Consider the following 20225-nt stretch of genomic DNA (forward strand, 5'->3'; position numbering starts at 1 on the left):
ATAATAATGACATCAGGGCTATGTATTTGCAGGTCTGTGCTTAAGTTAAAATTCTGAAAACTCTCATCATTACCTTGAAAAAAATCTTTATCTAATGTGCCGTGCTGCAGGGTCTAGATTATGCAAATGGCTAACTTATGACACACACATCAATTCCACTGTCTCACAACTTATTGAATTTTAAAGTTGGGAAAGAGTGGTACCCTAAAGAGTGAGATGGGGACATCTATGCATATTTCAGATTTTTCCCCCAGTAGAAACAGCCTTCTTTCCCCCATCTGAGGCAGTTAGCTTTCACTTAACTAAGAATTTGTAATAAATTCTCCTGAGGTTTTATAGGGAAATTCTGACCCTTTGCTACTCTCCTTCCCTATCTCTCCTAGTTTCTTGACCTATACAAACAAGTTCCAAGGAGCCAGGTTCAAAAGATGATCTGGGAGAAGCACATTAACACCAAATACGGCACATTATATAAACAGAAATGTGGGTGTGTATGTACGTATGTATGGAAATAAATCATTCATTACACCAAGGTGGAAAGAATATTCTGTTGGATCAGACTGAATTTATCAATGTGAGTGTACCAGACATCTGGTTTTAGTATGTTAGCTCAAGCACTTGAGAATGGCTATGACAATTTGCTTGGTTATGTGATTAAAATTTGGACCTGACAATTTCATTCATTAAATGAAGATGAGATGCCAGAATGTTCTTGATGTGTTTTAGAGAAAATTATTCAAAAGTTTAGAGAAATAAGAATATGAATGAATTTAATATACAGATTGCCTAGCTACTCCCTATGATTCCCAGTTAGGCCCAGGAGCTGTATTTGTTTGGGCTGTCCTGCCCGTAGCCATCCTGCCTGCAGCATCTGCTGCTCTGAGGAGCTGCCTAGACCAGCTTTATTTAAGCAGGGCTTCACATACTAAGGTCCCTTGTTAGAGTCTGTAACAAGTCTAGATGGCGCCTGGCATTTTGCAGAGGGAGTGGTTTGTGAAGGAACGCCAGCGAGCCATTAAGTGTGGAGATTCCTTATTGGTTGACTGCTGTATCTAGTTTATGTTAATTAAGATAAGCTGTGTGTAATGTATATATACCCCTCTGGTCCTACAATAAACGGCTCCCACTCCTGCTGTATCAATGTATACAAGTTGTTTGTCACCCCCGGTTATTTTGCTGCAGCCGGACTGCGGCAGTCCCTCAGAAATAACATTTTGTGTTACCCATCCAGTGAAGACACCAATCAACTGGGTTGCAACTTAAGGACCAAAATACACAATGTGAATCATGAAAGAAAAACATATATATCAACTATAGCTTTGTGCTTGAAGATGTGACAAATAATATGTATATAATAACTATTTTGACTTATTTTCCTTTTTTAATCATTTCCTGTCCCCTGTATTTTTTAATAGAGTTTGCTGATGGCAATTTTAAAATACATTGATTATATGTAATTTAAAATGGGATTAAGAAGTGAAGGAAAAATAAACAGACCCCAGGGATCTTAGACTAGAGCTGAACACAATAATGAATACAGTTGCTTGATGTTTATTAATGGAAGAAGGATACGTGAGGAGGCTAGGTGACAAAGGTGTGGACTGTAATGGATAGTTTTCATTCTTTTTGGCTTCTTTTTTTTGGATCCTTTTTAAACTTAGGGAAATTGCTATTGAACACATAGGGCTCTGACTATGAAAGCCAGAAACTCCCTTCTCCAGTTTCATTGTGCATAAATACAAATTTGAGATCCAGACTTCCCCAGTTGGACATGCCCATGCCAGTCTTTGAAGGTGACTATATGTAAGGAACAAGGGCCATGCGTTGTTAGAAGATTGACAGACAGATCCAGTTTCTAGAGGTAACGATGGCTGGGGTTGTGATGGCAGCATCCTGTTCCCAGTGATAATGTCAATGCAAACTACTGTGTCTAGGCTGTGTGGGAACAGCTGTTTCCCAGGTGCTTCTCTAGCAGTTCTACAGTCTGATTTAGAGCACTGGTTCTGACTACATAGCCTTTAAGTGTGTTTCTCTGGATTTCCTATAGCTCACATAGCTGCTTAAAAGTATTTAATAAATTCTATTTCTGCTTACACTGGCTGGAGTTGGATAATGGTTTCTTAAAAGGAAGAATCTTGTGAGTAGGCGATTTTCATGTGTCTCTTTAATCTTTCTAATGACTGTGTAGGGTAGGTTTGATCATCCCTATCTGTGATAAAATAAATTAAATCACTTAGATCACATGACTATTAATAAGTCAAAGGGCTTGAACTCATGTACAAAGATTATAGTTTGTATTTGTTAACTTTCACTTATAATTGGCTCTAATATTGCATAGGCATATATGACTGTTCAATTATAAACAGTAGTGAAAATGCCAATATCATAATTGCATTTATATCTTGTTTCAGTTTTCCAATTATTTTTACTTATGCAACTTCTTCATAGTTGTGAGTCATAAAAGATAATTATTTTGGTTCCATTATATTTAAATATATTTTGTTCTCTGGGACTTGAAATACACTCACACTTCTCAGTAGTATCCTTATGTAAATATTTAATTAAGAAGTCTCTGTACCATTCAATTTTTTATCAGGATTCCTTTTCTCAATGTTTTATTTATCTCTACATTTTTTTTCCTCAAATAGATATTTTTTCTTAGACCCGAAGCATAGCTTTGAAAATGAATAGATTTGGGAATACAGCTGCCTTTGTATATAACAGGAGGCAATAAGGAAGTGTAAAAAATATGCTAAGTCCAAATGGAATGACAAAACAAACCCACAGCTGTGCTCATACTAAATCAGAAGCTGGTGACTTCACTCATAGTCAGTTAGTTAGAATATAAACATATTTTCAAAATTTTAAATTCTATTTTGCAGTTTAAGTAGTAATGGGAGCCATTTATGTAAGCATAAATAAGGTAATGAATATGCTTTGGAAAGGAACATAACATGTAATCAAAAAATTGTTTGTATATTGCTCCATTAATATTTATGCTTACACATCCAATATCATGATATTTCCAATGCATCTTATACATACACAATCTATGATGAGAGATTAAGAAAAATAGAATATTCTTTTTAAAGCCCAGCAGAACAGAACTATTATTATTCACTCTAACAAACTTTCTAATGATTATGGGAAGCTACCAAGTGGTAAGGAAAGAAACACTATGTTGGGTATAAGAGTTCTCTAACACACTGTGTTACTCTTATCTTCCTTGCCTAGATGAAAATTGCATTTGAGAAAAAGAGTTGTGACCATTTCAATCACCATTTAATTTACCAATTCAGATGCACTATCAAAATTTAGTAAATAATTGCAAAGACTAGTAAAATTCTTCAGATTCACCATTCACTTAACATCTTCTGTATGTAAGGTACTGCGTCAACCATCTCCTGGGTAAATGGGGCAGAATGACTCACTGCAGCATTGATGGTAGAAATTCAGAGCCTAAGTCCATGGTTGCATAGATAGGCCTAACAGCTTCCCCTGCAGACTAAGCCAATGAGCTCAAAGAGTACAGAGGCCACGCCAGTGCTCCCTCTCAGCCAGAAGTCAGTGGAATATTCACTCAGATTGGATTTTCATTTCTGAAGATTCTTCACAATGTGTTATGATCCCTTCAAAGGCAGGTGCCAGTCATATGTGGTTTATCCTCTTTGATAGAATTGCACTGACCTGAACTATGAACCACTACCTGGTGCACCTTAGCTCTGTGAGCCAACACAACTCCTGGTGTTCAACTTTTACTGAAGGTGAACAAATGATACATTCTTCCAGAGTTTCAGAGATCCTCTCCAGGTAGATGACCCCTAGATTTATATTTTTATCTTTGGTCTCTCCCCTGAGATTCTTACTTACCCAACCAACAAATATAGTAGAAATTCCTTTGTCAAGCTTCATCTTAACCTTCAGGAGAACATAACAATAACTGGAGGCAGTGTGGGTTCAAAAGCTGGGGGCATGATGGATGGCAACCAGAGGAAAACTTTCTCTCATGTTTTTATAATGAGTAACCTTGTCTCTCTCTCTCTCTCTCTCTCTCTCTCTCTCTCTCTCTCTCTCTCTCGCACTGGGGATTGAACCAAAGGATAGTTAATCTCTGAGGCACATCCCCAGCCCCTTTAATTCTTTATTTCAAGACAGGGTCTCACTAGGGTTGCTTAGGGTCTTGCTAAGTTGCTGAGGGTAGTCTCCAACTTGTGATCCTCCTACCTCAGCCTCCAGAGTTATCGGGATTACAGGTATGCTCCACTGTACCTGGCCTTTCATCTTTTCTTTACACTCAGTGGGTGGTTACATATTCAGATAGTATATAATGCTTTGGTGACAAATATGGAGAAAAGGTTTTCCTTCATTAAAACAAAGCTGTGAATTAGAGATGTCACCACTGTGGTTGTGGTTTGAGGGGCTACAACCTCCATTTTGCTGAGGTTGCGATAGAGGATGGAAAATTTCAAAAAGCTGTGATGGGACAGGGTGTTATTGCCCAAGTTACAAGACACAGGTGGCCAGATATGGGATGAGACCAAACTGAACGTAGAAGAAGAAAAAGGGCAACCATAACATATTGGATTACCTTATAACTTCAGCTTAATCACCACCTGCCCGTGCCACAACCAAGGGATAAGGGACTTGCACATGTTGAAGTCTGTTCATTTTGTTTGTATCAAAGCTTAAGCGTGTGACTTCTGTATTTTCCTATGGCCTTGTTCCTTTCTGCTACCATGGTTTCTTCCACCGCCATTGCTGAGAGCCATAGCCAAGTAGGAATGACTCATGGCATTTTTGGTTGAAAGGTGACACCAGCAAGCCATTGAGATGATAATGATCATGTTAAGATGTGCATTCAGTTGGAGATTAGACCCCTGCTGTCTGCCTAGGCCTGCTACTTTGGAGCTCTCAGGACTCCAGGAGAGTTCCCATTGGTTGGGGAAGTGCTATAGGAGGGAATTCTGGAGGAGGGATTTCCAGTTGGTGTAGTGTGTCCCCGGAGAAGGCCGTGTGCATGGCATTGGCGGGAGTTTTGGAAGTAAAGTTTGTTCCTGCTTGAGTGGCTCGTGATTTTGTGCCCAGCCAGACTGCGCACGCCATCACATTTCTGTTTCTGCTTTTCTTCCTCTCAGGATCTTTGCCCAAGTGCCAGATGCCAAATGAAGACACGCATTGTGGTAGGCACCATGGGAGAGGGAGCCTTAAAAGGAGACATAAGTTTTGTCCTTCTTCAATCACATAACCTTTATTTTAGGTGTCCAACCATGTACTCATTCCCCTTCACGTGCTTGCCCAAGAAGCCTCTTGTACAAAGTATAGAAGAGCAACATCACATTTGCAGAGTTGATATTCCACCTTCAGAGAATAAACTTGGATCCATCTGTGGCATTTCTCTTCTTTGAAACTCTTTTATAATATGCTACTAGTCATTGTGTGGCAGAGGGTGGGAAATTTTCCTTTTGACCCTTCCCATGAGGAAGGTGTGAACAATTTGACTGGGAAGGAGAATTTTGGAAAGGGTGTAGAGAGTATCTATGGGGTACCAATGGAAAGAATAGATAAGGTCAATTTTGGAGGGTAATTAGGTGTAAAGTGCTTAGATAGGAAAACATTTAAAATCAATCATCAGTTGTTGAAATATCTGATAATGGCAATTTTGCAGTAAGAATTTAGGATCAGAAAACTGTTGAAGAAACAGTTGAGGAAACGGAGACTTAAAAAGGTTATTCAAGGTCAATCACAGAGCTAGTGAGTGATAGAGGGGGATTCAAGCCTTGGTAGTGACCACACAACACCTGTTCTTATCTACTGCACCATGACTGCTTCGCTTTGAGCATAAGGATTACTGGGCAGATATTATAAAGGGCTGTCAGCAATTGGAGAAGATTGGACATGTCAGATATTTTATTTTTCTCAGATTTTTGTCAGGTGCTCTGTGATAATATGTGTTTGTCCTGAGTGAATGTTTAATGGAGTACCATGGTGCCATCATTCTACGGAGGAAAGAACACACTGGTCCTCACCACTGTGGTTTTCCTCTCATGAGTAATGTCCCAACTTGAGCCTAATGGATAATATCCTCTCAGCAGAAGGACTTAGATGGGGTGGGGATGGGGATGGGGACGCACATCAAAATCTCAAGATATTTAGCCTTGTGACCAGAATTATAATAAATTATACCTTCATTGAATGTTTTAAGTCTTGCATCTTTAAAAACAGATTTATTAACCACGAAAATATTTTATTACATGGCTACAGTGTGCTATGTTATTTTAAAAACTCCCCATAAGTATTTACAGATGGCTGTCTCAAGAAAACTACTAAAAGTTAATTCCACAGCAACTGAGTTTTCCCTAGCATCATAGATTAATTTGCAGAAAATTGAAGCATAAAGCACATTTTAGAACAGGAGTCATACATGTCAGAAGGTCTGAAAATCTAGAGAGTTAGTATAAATTGCTCTGTTTCTACATACTGTATATGAAAATATTTTTATATAATGCATTCTATAGCTAAAGAACTCTATGTTCTCTCAACAATTTAAAACAAAGGGCATAAAATTTACCCAGAGGGGAAAAGGAATGTTACTTTATTGCTGCTGAATTCATTAATCTATTAGGGAAACTCAATTTAATCTCTAGGTTTTGTATGTCCTCTTTACTGAAAATGAGGCTTTTCTTTGTGTCTATAACAGAAAAATGACACCAATTTAGTTCCGTACTTTGCCAACCCCCGCTTGTCATATTTCTTGAATTATCACAGTTGTCCATCAATTTTGCCAAGGAAGAACAGGAAATTGGGCTGCCGGTTGGGTCCTGTTAACAATGTATACAGATTCCTGTAAAAGGTTCATAAGGAGCTCTTATTCTCTCTCTCTCTCTCTCTCTCTCTCTCTCTCTCTCTCTGTGTATGTATGTGTGTGTATGTGTGTGTGGGTGTGTGTGTCTTTCTTTATCTTTTGGAATATAAGCAGTTTTATAGTCACGAAGACCCTTTAGAACATTTTTACTTTTATAGCCTTTGTGCTCTTGCAATTTAGTTTGTAGTTCTTGAGCGGGGCTAATTTTCTGAGGTCATAGCACTTTATTGATAGTTTTGCATATACAAGTGGATATTCTGAATTCTGCCCAGAGTAATGGATTGAAATTAGCAGTTAATTCAAGGTTTAAAAAATTAATATAATCTGCAATTTTAATAGTGCAAGGAAATTCAAAGGTCTCTTAGTTCAACACATTTATTTCCCAGATGAGAAAACAAAGGTCCAGAGAGCTGGTAGGTTTTTCTGAGGGTCACATGGCTGGTTAATGGCAAAATTAGTATCAGATCAGTCATTTACCTCAAAATACAAAGTGTTTTCTTTTTTTTAAGTTATCAAATGTTAAGGCATAGTGAAAAGTCCAGAGAATAATATAACTACTATCTACCACACACTTTTTCACATCTTATATATAACTTCTTTTAGTTTTTAAATAAATGAAAGAGATCAATAGATGTCCTGTGTAATTTTTTCTAACAATACTCTCTACCTTCCAAATTTACTATGTTATATGAAGATGCAAAACCAACATCTATTTGTATAATATGTATCATTGTTTTAATGATTTACAATAGCATAGAAGTAGAATCACACCATATGTATTCCAGGGAAACTTGCTTTTGTTTGCTTGCTGTTGCTTTAAAGTTTCTTTTAAATCTTGAAATGCATAGCTATGATTCATTCATTTTTGCTGCATTCCATATTGTGAACATATTACAATCTGTTTATGCATTTGCCTGTTGACGGATATATAGATTTTTAAAACTTTTTTGAATTACAAACCATGCTGTAACAAATATCCTTTTTTTTTTTTTTTAATTTTTTTTTATTGATTATTTATCGCATTACATAGTTCATGATATATCATCTTTCATACATTAGACTCAAATTGTGCTTTGAACTCCCATTTTCACCCCAAATACAGATTGCAGAATCACATCTGTTACATATTCACATTTTTACATAATGCCATATTAGTGTCTGTTGTATTCTGCTACCTTTCCTATCCCCTACTATCCCCCCTCCCCTCCCCTCCCCTCCCATCTTCCCTCTCTACCTCCCCTGCTGTTGTTCAATTCTCTCCCTTTTTTTTCCCTCCCCCTTGCCCCTCATAACCTCTTATAATTTTATGTATCCTTGAAGGTCTCCTACCATTTCCATATGCTTTCCCTTCTCTCTCCGTTTCTCTCCCCCCATTCGTCTTTGTTTACTGTAGTCTTTTCCTCATGCTCTTTCTTCCTGTTCTGTTCTTAGTTTTTCTCTTTATATCAAAGCAGACATTTGGCATTTGTTTTTTAGGGCTTGGCTAGCTTCGCTTAGCATAATCTGCTCTAATGCCATCCATTTCCCCGCAAATTCTATGATTTTGTCATTTCTTAGTGCTGCATAATACTCCATTGTGTATAGATGCCACTTTTTTTATCCATTCATCAATTGAAGGGCATCTAGGTTGGTTCCACAGTCTAGCTATTGTGAATTGTGCCGCTATAATCATTGATGCAGCCGTATCCCTATAGTGCGCTCTTTTAAGGTCCTCAGGGAATAGTCCGAGAAGTGCGATAGCTGGGTCAAATGGTGGTTCCATTCCCAGCTTTCCCAGGAATCTCCATACTGCTTTCCAAATTGGCCTCACCATTTTGCAGTCCCACCAGCAGTGTACAAGTGTACCCTTTTCCCCACATCCCCGCCAACACTTGTTGTTGTTTGACTTCATAATGGCTGCCAATCTTACTGGAGTGAGATGGTATCTTAGGGTGGTTTTGATTTGCATTTCTCTGATTGCTAGAGATGGTGAGCATTTTTTCATGTACTTGTTGATTGATTGTATGTCCTCCTCTGAGAAGTGTCTGTTGAGGTCCTTGGCCCATTTGTTAATTGGGTTATTTGTTATCTTATTGTTTAATTTTTTGAGTTCTTTGTACATTCTGGATATTAGGGCTCTATCGGAGGTGTGGGGGGTAAAGATTTGTTCCCAGGATGTAGGCTCTCTATTTACCTCTTTTATTGTTTCTCTTGCTGAGAAAAAACTTTTTAGTTTAATTAAGTCCCATTTGTTTATTCTTGTTGTTAACTCTTGGGCTATGGGTGTCCTATTGAGGAATTTGGAGCCTGACCCCACAATTTGTAGATCGTAGCCAACTTTTTCTTCTATCAGACGCAGTGTCTCTGATTTGATACCTAGCTCCCTGATCCATTTTGAGTTAATTTTTGTGGATGGCGAGAGAAAGGGATTCAATTTCATTTTGTTGCATATGGATTTCCAATTTTCCCAGCACCATTTGTTGAAAATGCTATCCTTCCTCCATTGCATGCTTTTAGCCCCTTTATCAAATATAAGATAGTTGTAACTTTGTGGATTAGTCTCTGTGTCTTCTATTCTGTACCATTGGTCTACCCACCTGTTTTGGTACCAGTACCATGCTGTTTTTGTTACTATTGCTTTGTAGTACAGTTTGACCTCTGGTATCGCTATGCCTCCAGATTCACACTTCCTGCTTAGAATTGCTTTTGCTATTCTGGGTCTTTTGTTTTTCCATATGAATTTCATGATTTCTTTGTCTATTTCTACAAGAAATGCCATTGGGATTTTGATTGGCATCGCATTAAATCTGTAGAGAAGTTTGGGTAATATTGCCATTTTGACGATGTTAGTTCTGCCTATCCATGAACAGGGTACATTTTTCCATCTTCTGAGATCTTCTTCTATCTCTCTCTTTATGGTTCTGTAGTTTTCATTGTATAAATCTTTCACCTCTTTTGTTAGGTTGATTCCCAAGTATCTTATTTTCTTTGAGGATATTGTGAATGGAGTGGTTTTCCTTATTTCCATTTCCGAGGTTTTGTTGCTGATATACAGGAATGCCTTTGATTTATGCGTGTTGATTTTATACCCTGCCACTTTGCTGATTTCATTTATTAACTCTAGTAGCTTCTTTGTAGACTCTTTTGGGTCTGTTAAGTATATTATCATGTCATCCGCAAATAGCGATAGTTTAATTTCTTCTTTTCCTATTTTTATGCCTTTAATTTCTTTTGTCTGTCTAATTGCTCTGGCTAGTACTTCGAGAACTAAATTGAATAGAAGTGGTGATAGAGGGCATCCCTGTCTTGTTCCAGATTTTAGAGGAAATGCCTTCAGTTTTTCTCCGTTTAGGATGATGCTAGCCTGAGGTTTAGCATATACAGCTTTTACAATGTTGAGGTAAGTTCCTGTTATCCCTAGTTTTTCTAGTGTTTTGAACATAAAGGGATGCTGTACTTTGTCAAATGCTTTTTCTGCATCCATCGAGATGATCATGTGGTTCTTGTCTTTAAGTCTATTGATGTGGTGAATAGCATTTATTGATTTCCGTATATTGAACCATCCTTGCATTCCAGGAATGAATCCTACTTGATCATGGTGCACAAGTTTTCTGATATGTTTTTGTATTCGATTCGCCAGAATTTTATTGAGAATTTTTGCATCCAAGTTCATTAGAGATATTGGTCTGTAGTTTTCTTTCTTTGAAGTATCTTTGTCTGGCTTTGGGATCAAAGTGATGTTGGCCTCATAGAATGAATTTGGAAGAGCTCCTTCTTTTTCTATTTCTTGAAATAGCTTGAAAAGTATTGGTATTAATTCTTCTTTGAAGGTTTTGTAGAACTCCGCTGTATAGCCATCTGGTCCAGGGCTTTTCTTAGTTGGTAGTCTTTTGATGGCTTCTTCTATTTCTTCTATTGTTATTGGTCTGTTTAAATTGTGTGTGTCTTCCTGTCTCAATCTGGGCAAATCATATGCCTTAAGAAATTTATCGATATCTTCATTATCTTCTATTTTATTGGAATATAGGGTTTCAAAATACTTTCTAATTATCTTCTGTATTTCTGTAGTGTCTGTTGTGATATTGCCTTTTTCATCCCGTATGTTAGTAATTTGAGTTCTCTCTCTTCTTCTTTTCGTTAGCATGGCTAAGGGCTTGTCTATCTTATTTATTTTTTCAAAGAACCAACTTTTAGTTTTATCTATCTTTTCAATGGTTTCTTTTGTTTCAATTTCGTTGATTTCTGCTCTAATTTTAATTATTTCTTGTCTTCTACTATATTTGCTGTTGTTTTGCTCTTCCTTTTCTAGGTTTTTGAGGTGTTGTGTGAGTTCATTTATCTGTTGGTTTTTTCTTTTTTTGAGGTAAGAACTCCAAGAAATGAATTTCCCTCTTAAAACTGCTTTCATTGTGTCCCATAGATTCTGGTATGTTGTGTCTGTGTTGTCATTTGACTCTAAGAATTTTTTCATCTCCTCCTTTATGTCTTCTACAACCCATTGATCCTTCAATAATATATTGTTCATTTTCCATGTGATGTAGGATTTTTCCTTCCTTCTTTTATCATTGATTTCCAATTTCATTCCATTATGGTCAGATATGGTGCATGGTATTATCTCCACACCCTTATAATTACTAAGAGTTGCCTTATGGCATAATATATGGTCTATCTTTGAGTAGGATCCATGTGCTGCTGAGAAGAACGTGTATCCACTTGATGATGGTTGATATATTCTATATATGTCGGTTAAGTCTAGGTTATTGATTGTGCTGTTGAGTTCTATAGTTTCTTTATTCAGCTTTTGTCTAGAGGATCTGTCTAATGGCGAGAGCGGTGTGTTGAAGTCACCCATAATTATTGTGTTGTGGTCTATTTGACTCTTGAACTTGAGGAGAGTTTGTTTTATGAACGTTGCAGCTCCATTGTTTGGTGCATACAAATTGATGATTGTTATGTCTTGTTGGTGGATGGTTCCTTTTAACAGTATATAGTGACCTTCTTTATCCTTATGGATTAACTTAGGTTTGAAGTTGATTTTATTCGATATGAGTATGGCCACTCCTGCTTGCTTCCGAGGGCCATATGAGTGGTATGATTTTTCCCAACCTTTTACCTTCAGCCTGTGTATATCTTTTCCTATCATATGAGTCTCCTGAAGGCAGCATATTGTTGGATTTGTTTTTTTGATCCAGGTTACTAGCCTATGTCTCTTGATTGGTGAATTTAGGCCATTAACATTTAAGGTTACAATTGAGATATGATTTGTATTTCCAGTCATGCTTCTTTATTTATTTATTTTAGTTTGGCTAGTTTTGCTTTTTGGTTGTTTTCCTCCCCCTTTACTGAGATACCTCCTGCTGTTAGTTTTGGGCACTATTTATCAAATCCTCTTCTTGTAGTGTTTTGTTCAAAATGCTTTGCAGAGCTGGTTTTCTTGCTGCAAATTCTTTTAGCTTTTGTTTATCATGAAAGATTTTAATTTCATTGTCAAATTTGAAGCTCAATTTTGCTGGATATAGTATTCTTGGTTGGAATCCCTTATTTTTCAGCGTTTGAAATACATTATTCCAGGATCTTCTCGCTTTCAAAGTTTGTGATGAGAAATCGGTCGTTAACCTAATTGGTTTACCCCTGAAAGTAATCTGCCTCTTTTCTCTCGTAGCTTTTAATATTCTCTCCTTGTTCTGTACGTTGGCTATCTTCATAATTATATGTCTTGGGGTTGGTCTATTATGGTTTTGAATGTTTGGGGTCCTGTAGGCTTCCAGGATTTGGCAATCCATTCCATCTTTCATCTCTGGGAAGTTTTCTAGAATTATTTCATTTAATATGTTGTCCATTCCTTTGGTTTGAAACTCTGTGCCTTCTTCTATCCCTATGACTCTCAGATTTGGTTTTTTTATGACATCCCATAACTCTTGAATAGATTGTTCGTGGGATTTAAGCATCTTTTCTGTGTTGACTATATTCTTTTCAAGTTGATAAACCTTGTCTTCATTATCTGATGTTCTGACTTCTACTTGATCAAGTCTATTTGTAATATTCTCGTTTGAGTTTTTAATTTGGCTTATAGTTTCCTGCAATTCTAGGATTATTGTTTGATTTTTTTTTAAGATCTCTATCTCCTGGTAGATCTCGTTCTTTGCCATTTGAATTTGTTTGTTTAATTCATTTTCAAAATATACTTTTATTTCTTGGACTTGCTGTCTCATGTCTTCTCTAATATTCCTTTCCATTCGAGTTAGGTATCCCCTGAGTTCTTTCCATATCCCTGTTTCTGAAGTTTCTATGTCCTCTTGTAGAATTGAGTTGTCTTGCATTGTTTGAAATCCTTTTTTCCCTTGTTTTCTCATGTTGTCCACGTTACTTTCCAGTTCTTTTTGATTGTCGTGTTTCTGCTCTCTTCTATAGATTTGTTTTGTTTCTGTATTACTCTGATGTCTCTCCTTTGTGTTGTTGAACAATGCCTGCTAACGTGGATTCTGCTGGGAAGGAATTCCGACGTCCGAGCTCCAGTGACGACACTACTCTGCTATGCCGTGCCCCAGTCTCCTTGCCGGGGTGCCCTAATGGGGGGGTGTGTGTGGACTGTCTCTGTTTGGTTTCAGCACCCGGTCGTGGCAGGCAGGCAGACTCCCGCCGCCCAGTATCTCAGGCCGTGGGCAGGTGATCCATCGCCAGCGGGAGGGCGTTCTCCTACCGCCCAGTTACCCTGGCAGTGGATGAACTGTCGCCGGCGGGCCTGCAGTTTACAGCTGCCCAGTCACGAGAGCCTTGCCTCTAGTCTCCTGTTCTCTCCTGCTAGGCTTGGGTTCTCCTGCTAGACCAGATTTCCCCTCAGTGATGGTTCTCGGCAGTTCAAGCTATACTCTGGGCCTGTTTTGTTGCAATCTGTGGGAGAGTGGCAGTGGATACTTCAGCTCTCTAAGATGGTGGCCGCTGTTTGCCTTTGTTTTGTCCGCTGATGAGAGGGGGGGTTGAGGGTCAGGTGCCTCTAGCTCCCCTTTAGTCTTTATGCAGGCTCACTCTGATACTGCCTCCCCCTGAAAGTCTAGGAGAGATTTTATGCGAAATCCCCCTAAGTTTGGGGGCTGGGCTGGGTCACACACACCTGTTTTGTTGCTGCAATCTGTCGGAGAGTGGCGGTGGGTACTTCAGCCCTCTAAGATGGTGGCCGCTGTTTGCCTTAGCGGAGTGTCTCCTGTGGGGGGCCGGGCCTTACCGGCTTCCTTCCCCGACTGCAATCCCGAACTCAGCCCGGGGGTCAGTTCGGGCTTGGGCTTGGCTGGTGGGATACCACCGTGTCGCAGCCACTTAATTCCCTGCTGACTGGTTAACCCCTTCTCTGCGGCGCCACGCCTTCTGTAGCCTCGGGGCAGGCCGCGCGTATCAGACAGCCTGGATCTCCGGGGTCACACCGTTGGCTTTTGGGATCCCCGGCACTCTATGGTTTTGATTTTTTCTGCTTGCCCCTCCCCCAGCGCTGGCTAGGCAGCTTTTGTTTTGTCCACTGATGGGAGGGGGGGTTGAGCGTCAGGTGCCTCTAGCTCCCCTTTAGTCTTTATGCAGGCTCACTCTGATACTGCCTCCCCCTGAAAGTCTAGGAGGGATTTTATGCGAAATCCCCCTAAGTTTGGGGGCTGGGCTGGGTCACACACACCTGTTTTGTTGCTGCAATCTGTCGGAGAGTGGCGGTGGGTACTTCAGCCCTCTAAGATGGTGGCCGCTGTTTGCCTTAGCGGAGTGTCCCTTGTGGGGGGCGGGGCCTTACCGGCTTCCTTCCCCGACTGCAATCCCGAACTCAGCCCGGAGGTCAGTGCGGGCTTGGGCTTGGCTGGTGGGATACCACCGTGTCGCAGCCACTTAATTCCCTGCTGACTGGTTAACCCCTTCTCTGCGGCGCCACGCCTTCTGTAGCCTCGGGGCAGGCCGCGCGTATCAGACAGCCTGGATCTCCGGGGTCACACCGTTGGCTTTTGGGATCCCCGGCACTCTATGGTTTTGATTTTTTCTGCTTGCCCCTCCCCCAGCGCTGGCTAGGCAGCTTTTGTTTTGTCCACTGATGGGAGGGGGGGTTGAGCGTCAGGTGCCTCTAGCTCCCCTTTAGTCTTTATGCAGGCTCACTCTGATACTGCCTCCCCCTGAAAGTCTAGGAGGGATTTTATGCGAAATCCCCCTAAGTTTGGGGGCTGGGCTGGGTCACACACACCTGTTTTGTTGCTGCAATCTGTCGGAGAGTGGCGGTGGGTACTTCAGCCCTCTAAGATGGTGGCCACTGTTTGCCTTAGCGGAGTGTCCCTTGTGGGGGGCGGGGCCTTACCGGCTTCCTTCCCCGACTGCAATCCCGAACTCAGCCCGGAGGTCAGTGCGGGCTTGGCTGGTGGGATACCACCGTGTCCCAGCCACTTAATTCCCTGCTGACTAGTTAACCCCTTCTCTGCGGCGCCACGCCTTCTGTAGCCTCGGGGCAGGCCGCGCGTATCAGACAGCCTGGATCTCCGGGGTCACACCGTTGGCTTTTGGGATCCCCGGCACTCTATGGTTTTGATTTTTTCTGCTTGCCCCTCCCCCAGCGCTGGCTAGGCAGCTTTTGTTTTGTCCACTGATGGGAGGGGGGGGTTGAGCGTCAGGTGCCTCTAGCTCCCCTTTAGTCTTTATGCAGGCTCACTCTGATACTGCCTCCCCCTGAAAGTCTAGGAGGGATTTTATGCGAAATCCCCCTAAGTTTGGGGGCTGGGCTGGGTCACACACACCTGTTTTGTTGCTGCAATCTGTCGGAGAGTGGCGGTGGGTACTTCAGCCCTCTAAGATGGTGGCCGCTGTTTGCCTTAGCGGCAAATATCCTTTTTTTAACATTTGAAAAATCTATTTAATTCACCACATTAGTAGATTAAGAATAATCAGATGATTATCTGAATATGTACATAAAAAGAACTTGATAAATCTTAATATCCATTAAGAATAAAAATTAATTGCAAACAAGCAATAGAAATTTTCTTCAATCTTATCGATGTTATCTACGTAAACTTACTGTACATGGTGTATTATTTGGTAAAATTTTTAAATTGATTTTTAAAAAAATAAACAGCAGTGAAATGCATTACAATTCTTATTACACATACACAGCACAATTTTTCACATCGCTGGTTGTATTTAAAGTATGTTGACATCAATTCGTGTCTTTATTCATGTACTTTGGATAATGATGTCTATCATATTCCACCATCCTTCTTTATACATGTCTCCTTGTGTGCAAATGCTAGAATTTCTTGGCTACATTCTTAGAAGTTATACTATTTCAACATCACATATTATTGCTAAATTACTCCACAAAGTGTTGCCCAACAGTGGTAAGAAATGTTGGTCCAATGAACAGAAAATGATTCATTACCATAGTTCTATCATTATTTATTTTGTAGTAAATCATGTTTAATACCTTTTCATATGTCTATCAGTTAGCCACTGCTCCAATAATATTGGGCAACCACCACCCAAAAACCTAGAAGCACTGGTTTAAATTTTATGGGTCTGCAGGCCAACTGGTATGGCTCTACTTTGTGTTGCTGGTCTGTGAGTCCAGGTCTGTCCCTCATGTCTCTTAGCCTCCGTGATCTGAGACCAGCTAACAATGATTTTCTTGAAGCAAAGGCAAGAGCCCCAGAGCACAAGCCCCATTACTCAAAGACATTTCAATTCCCTATCTGCTTTATGCCCCACTGCCCAAAGCTAGGCACATAGCTGAGTCCACCTTCCATAAAGTGGGGAAATAATTCACCCCCTGAGACCAGGCAAATGCATGAGAGCATGTAACAACTAGCAGGGAAGAAGTGTCACCAGTGGTTTAATTTACCAACACTCACAATTGGCCTCTGGTTTCATCTTCTATGACTTGGCTGGCTTGTCTTTTATTCAGTATGTTGCAAATATTCTTTGTATAATACATATTCTGATTTTTAGCAATTACAAGTTTAGGAAACTCTCCTTTCAGTATCTGACTTGATTTCAGTCTATAATTCTTTTCTTGTACAGAAGTTTAAAATGTTACTGCAGTCTATATACTCATCAGTGCTTTCTTTTGTAATTTGTGTTTGTTTATATTGATTTAGAAAATTATTTCTATCCTAAGGTCATTAATATATTTTCACTCTTCTAAAAGTACTAAAGTTTAATTTTCATACATAGGTGCGTGACTTTTGCAAATGAATGATGTAGATAGCTTATGTTTTTCTATACTCATTCCAGTGTATTGGATGGTCTATCATTTCCTCTTTTTTGTAATACATTATCTGTTGTATACTATTTATATATAGAAAGGTAGACAGACAGACCGATACCTTGCATCACTTTTCTGCTCCTTGGAGTAATGGTGAAATCCAGTATCAATACCACTTGTCTTACTCATTCTATTATTATAATAGCTCTTGAGATTTTATATGGTACATTCTCCTATTTTTTCAAAATTGTGGATAGTCTTGGCTTTTTGCATCCCATGTATTTTGATTTGAAAATTCCACAAAAAATCACTCTTTTGATTTTGATTAAAATTGTATTTTATGTAGATATTTATTAGTATGGGATTGCTGTATTTATGATATTGTTTCTTCACATCCTTAATCAAATAATTATAACTTTCTCCATAAAAGTCTTCAATCTCTTTTATTGTATTGATTCCTAGGTAACCGTATTAGGTCTCCACTGTTGTATAATAATTATCACAAACTGAGAAGCTTAAAGCAATATCCTTTCATTGGCTCAGTTTGTGTGGGTCAAGAGTCAGGGTATACCTGAGCAGGATTTTTTGCTTAGGATGTCACAAGACTTCAGTACAGATGTCAGTCAGACTGTTCTTTTCTGTGGAATTGACTGAGGAAGAATTGACTTCTGTTGTCACTCAGGAATTCATCTTCTTGAGGCCTTTTCTAGATGATTATTGGCTGGAATTCACCCACACTCCCCAGAGGACATCCCAAGGTCCTCACATGATCTTTTGCAAAACGTTTGCTTCCTTCATCCAGCCAACAAGGAGAGTATCTAGACAAATGCTGCTGCCGAGACAGTCTTAAACAATATAAACAATTACCTTTGTTATATTCCTTTGGTTAAAACAAGTCAGATGTCCTGCCCACATTTAAGAGAGGAGGATTAGATAAAGACTAAGTATGAAGGGATCAGAGGCATCACCTTAGGGTCTGACCTCTACTTCATTTTTGCTGGCACCATAGAGGGACTCCATGACTTGATGCACTCAACAACTATTCCTGTAGCATGTAATGATTCAATGGCTGAAAACCATGTTTTCCCAGCGACTGTTGTAACTAGAATTCCAGATGTGACTTGTAGTCATTTCTCATGAATATTATATTAACCAATACTGAACCACTGCCCTTGGGGGAGACACAGGGTCAGATTCCTGAGGGCTTCTTCTAGTCACAGCATTTTTGTCAACCAATCAATACATAACCTTGTTTTATGTGTGTTCTCTTTAAAGACACCCAATTTAGTATATCTCATTAATTCATTAATATTGAATGCATGGCCAACAGCACTATAACTCCTTGCTGATCAAAGCTCATCTAACAGACATATTTTTTCCCTAAGGCACATCACAGCCTTTTTTTCACTTAGGAACTCTGGGCAGTACTTCACGCCATGCTGGGGGAAACGGGGCCAAGACAGAGTGTTTTAAATAGCAAAATCACTGATGAAAATAACAAGAGCATGCTACAGGGACACTGCTATATCGATGTTCATAGCAGCACAATTCACGATAGCAAGATTGTGGAACCAACCTAGAAGCCCTTCAATAGATGAATGGATTAAAAAAATGTGGCATTTATACACAATGGAGTATTACTCTGCAATAAGAAATGACAAAATCATAGAATTTGGAGGGAAATGGATGGCATTAGAGCAAATTATGCTAAGTGAAGCTAGCCAATCCTTAAAAAACAAATGTCAAATGTCTTCTTTGATATAAGGGGAGTAACCAAGGACAGGGTAGAGACGAAGAGCTGGAGAAGAAGAATAACATTAAACAGAGATGATAGGCGGGAGGGAAAGTGAAAGTTAAGGGAAATTGCATGGAATTGGAAGGTGAGCCTCAGGGTTATACACAATTACATATAAGAGGAAAGGAGGAGTAGGAGAAAAATTATATAAGTGGAAGAAACGATTTATAGTAGAGGGGATGGAGAGAGAGAAGGGGAGGGGAGGGGAGGGGAGGGGTGAGGGGACAGTGGAGAATGGGATAGACAGCAGAATACATCAGTCACTAGAAAGGCAATTTGTAAATCAATGGAAATGTAACTGATGTGACACAGCAATCTGTATACGGGGTAAAAATGGGAGTTCATAACCCACTTGAATCAATCTGTGAAATATGGTATATTAAGAACTATGTAATGTTTTGAACAACCAACAATAAAATTAAAATAAAAAAAAAAGAAAATGCAAAAACCACGAACAGCAAATATACAATGAAAAAGACACTTGTTGACAGCATGAAAGAAAGGACTATCCCCTTTTCAGCCCTAGCCGGAAATGTGTGTACCTGGTGATTCTTCTTTCTCTTCTTCTTCTTCTTTAATGTGTACTGATCTGTTTGTCTGCAAATGACTGCAAAAGTGCCCTGATGGTTGATTTTGTGTTTACAAATAAACAAATAAATGAATTCACAAGTAGATGAATTCACAACTATCGAATCATGAATAACGAGGATCAAACATTATCCAGTACATGGATAATTCATCAAATGTAGTCATGCAAAGGCTGGTGATGCCAAACACAGTCCTACGAGCCCCATCAGATACAACACTTAGTTCAATACTGGTCTACTAGGGTGCCTCTCAAAAAAAAAATCATTGCAACTCCTTTAGATTCCTCTTTTCCTATTATCCAACCCGATAAAACTTGGATCCATATCAAAAGCTAGAGAACTAAATCAGCTATTTGAGAAGTCATATAGCTGTGCAAATTGGAACTGTAATGGAGTCATGGTTTCTGGGCTGTGTAGTATCCACTTGCCCCTAGATGTCCATCTTTTGTCCTTCTCTATCCAATCTGTTCCCTGGAAGCCTGACCTTTATGAAATGCACCCACAGGCCTTGGGCAGGAGAAAGTTAGTTCAGGGTTTGCTTTGATGACTTCCTCTCTTTCTGTTTGGTCATAGGTTGTCAGCAGCCACATTTTGCCACTAAATGTGGCACTTCCTGTCAAGGATCCCCTTCTCCTTCAATCTCCTCCAAGTTTGGGTAATTTCTGCCTCTCCTTACCCTGCAGACTGAGGAATGGTAATCTCTCCACTGCTGCTAGACCTGGGAGCATGTCATTCATCATCCATGTTGGATTCCTTTAACCTTTTACCAAGATCTTTTTTTTTTTTTTT

This window comes from Spermophilus citellus (genome assembly GCF_964194105.1).
Source record: "Spermophilus citellus genome assembly, chromosome: 3".
NCBI lineage: Eukaryota > Metazoa > Chordata > Mammalia > Rodentia > Sciuridae > Spermophilus > Spermophilus citellus.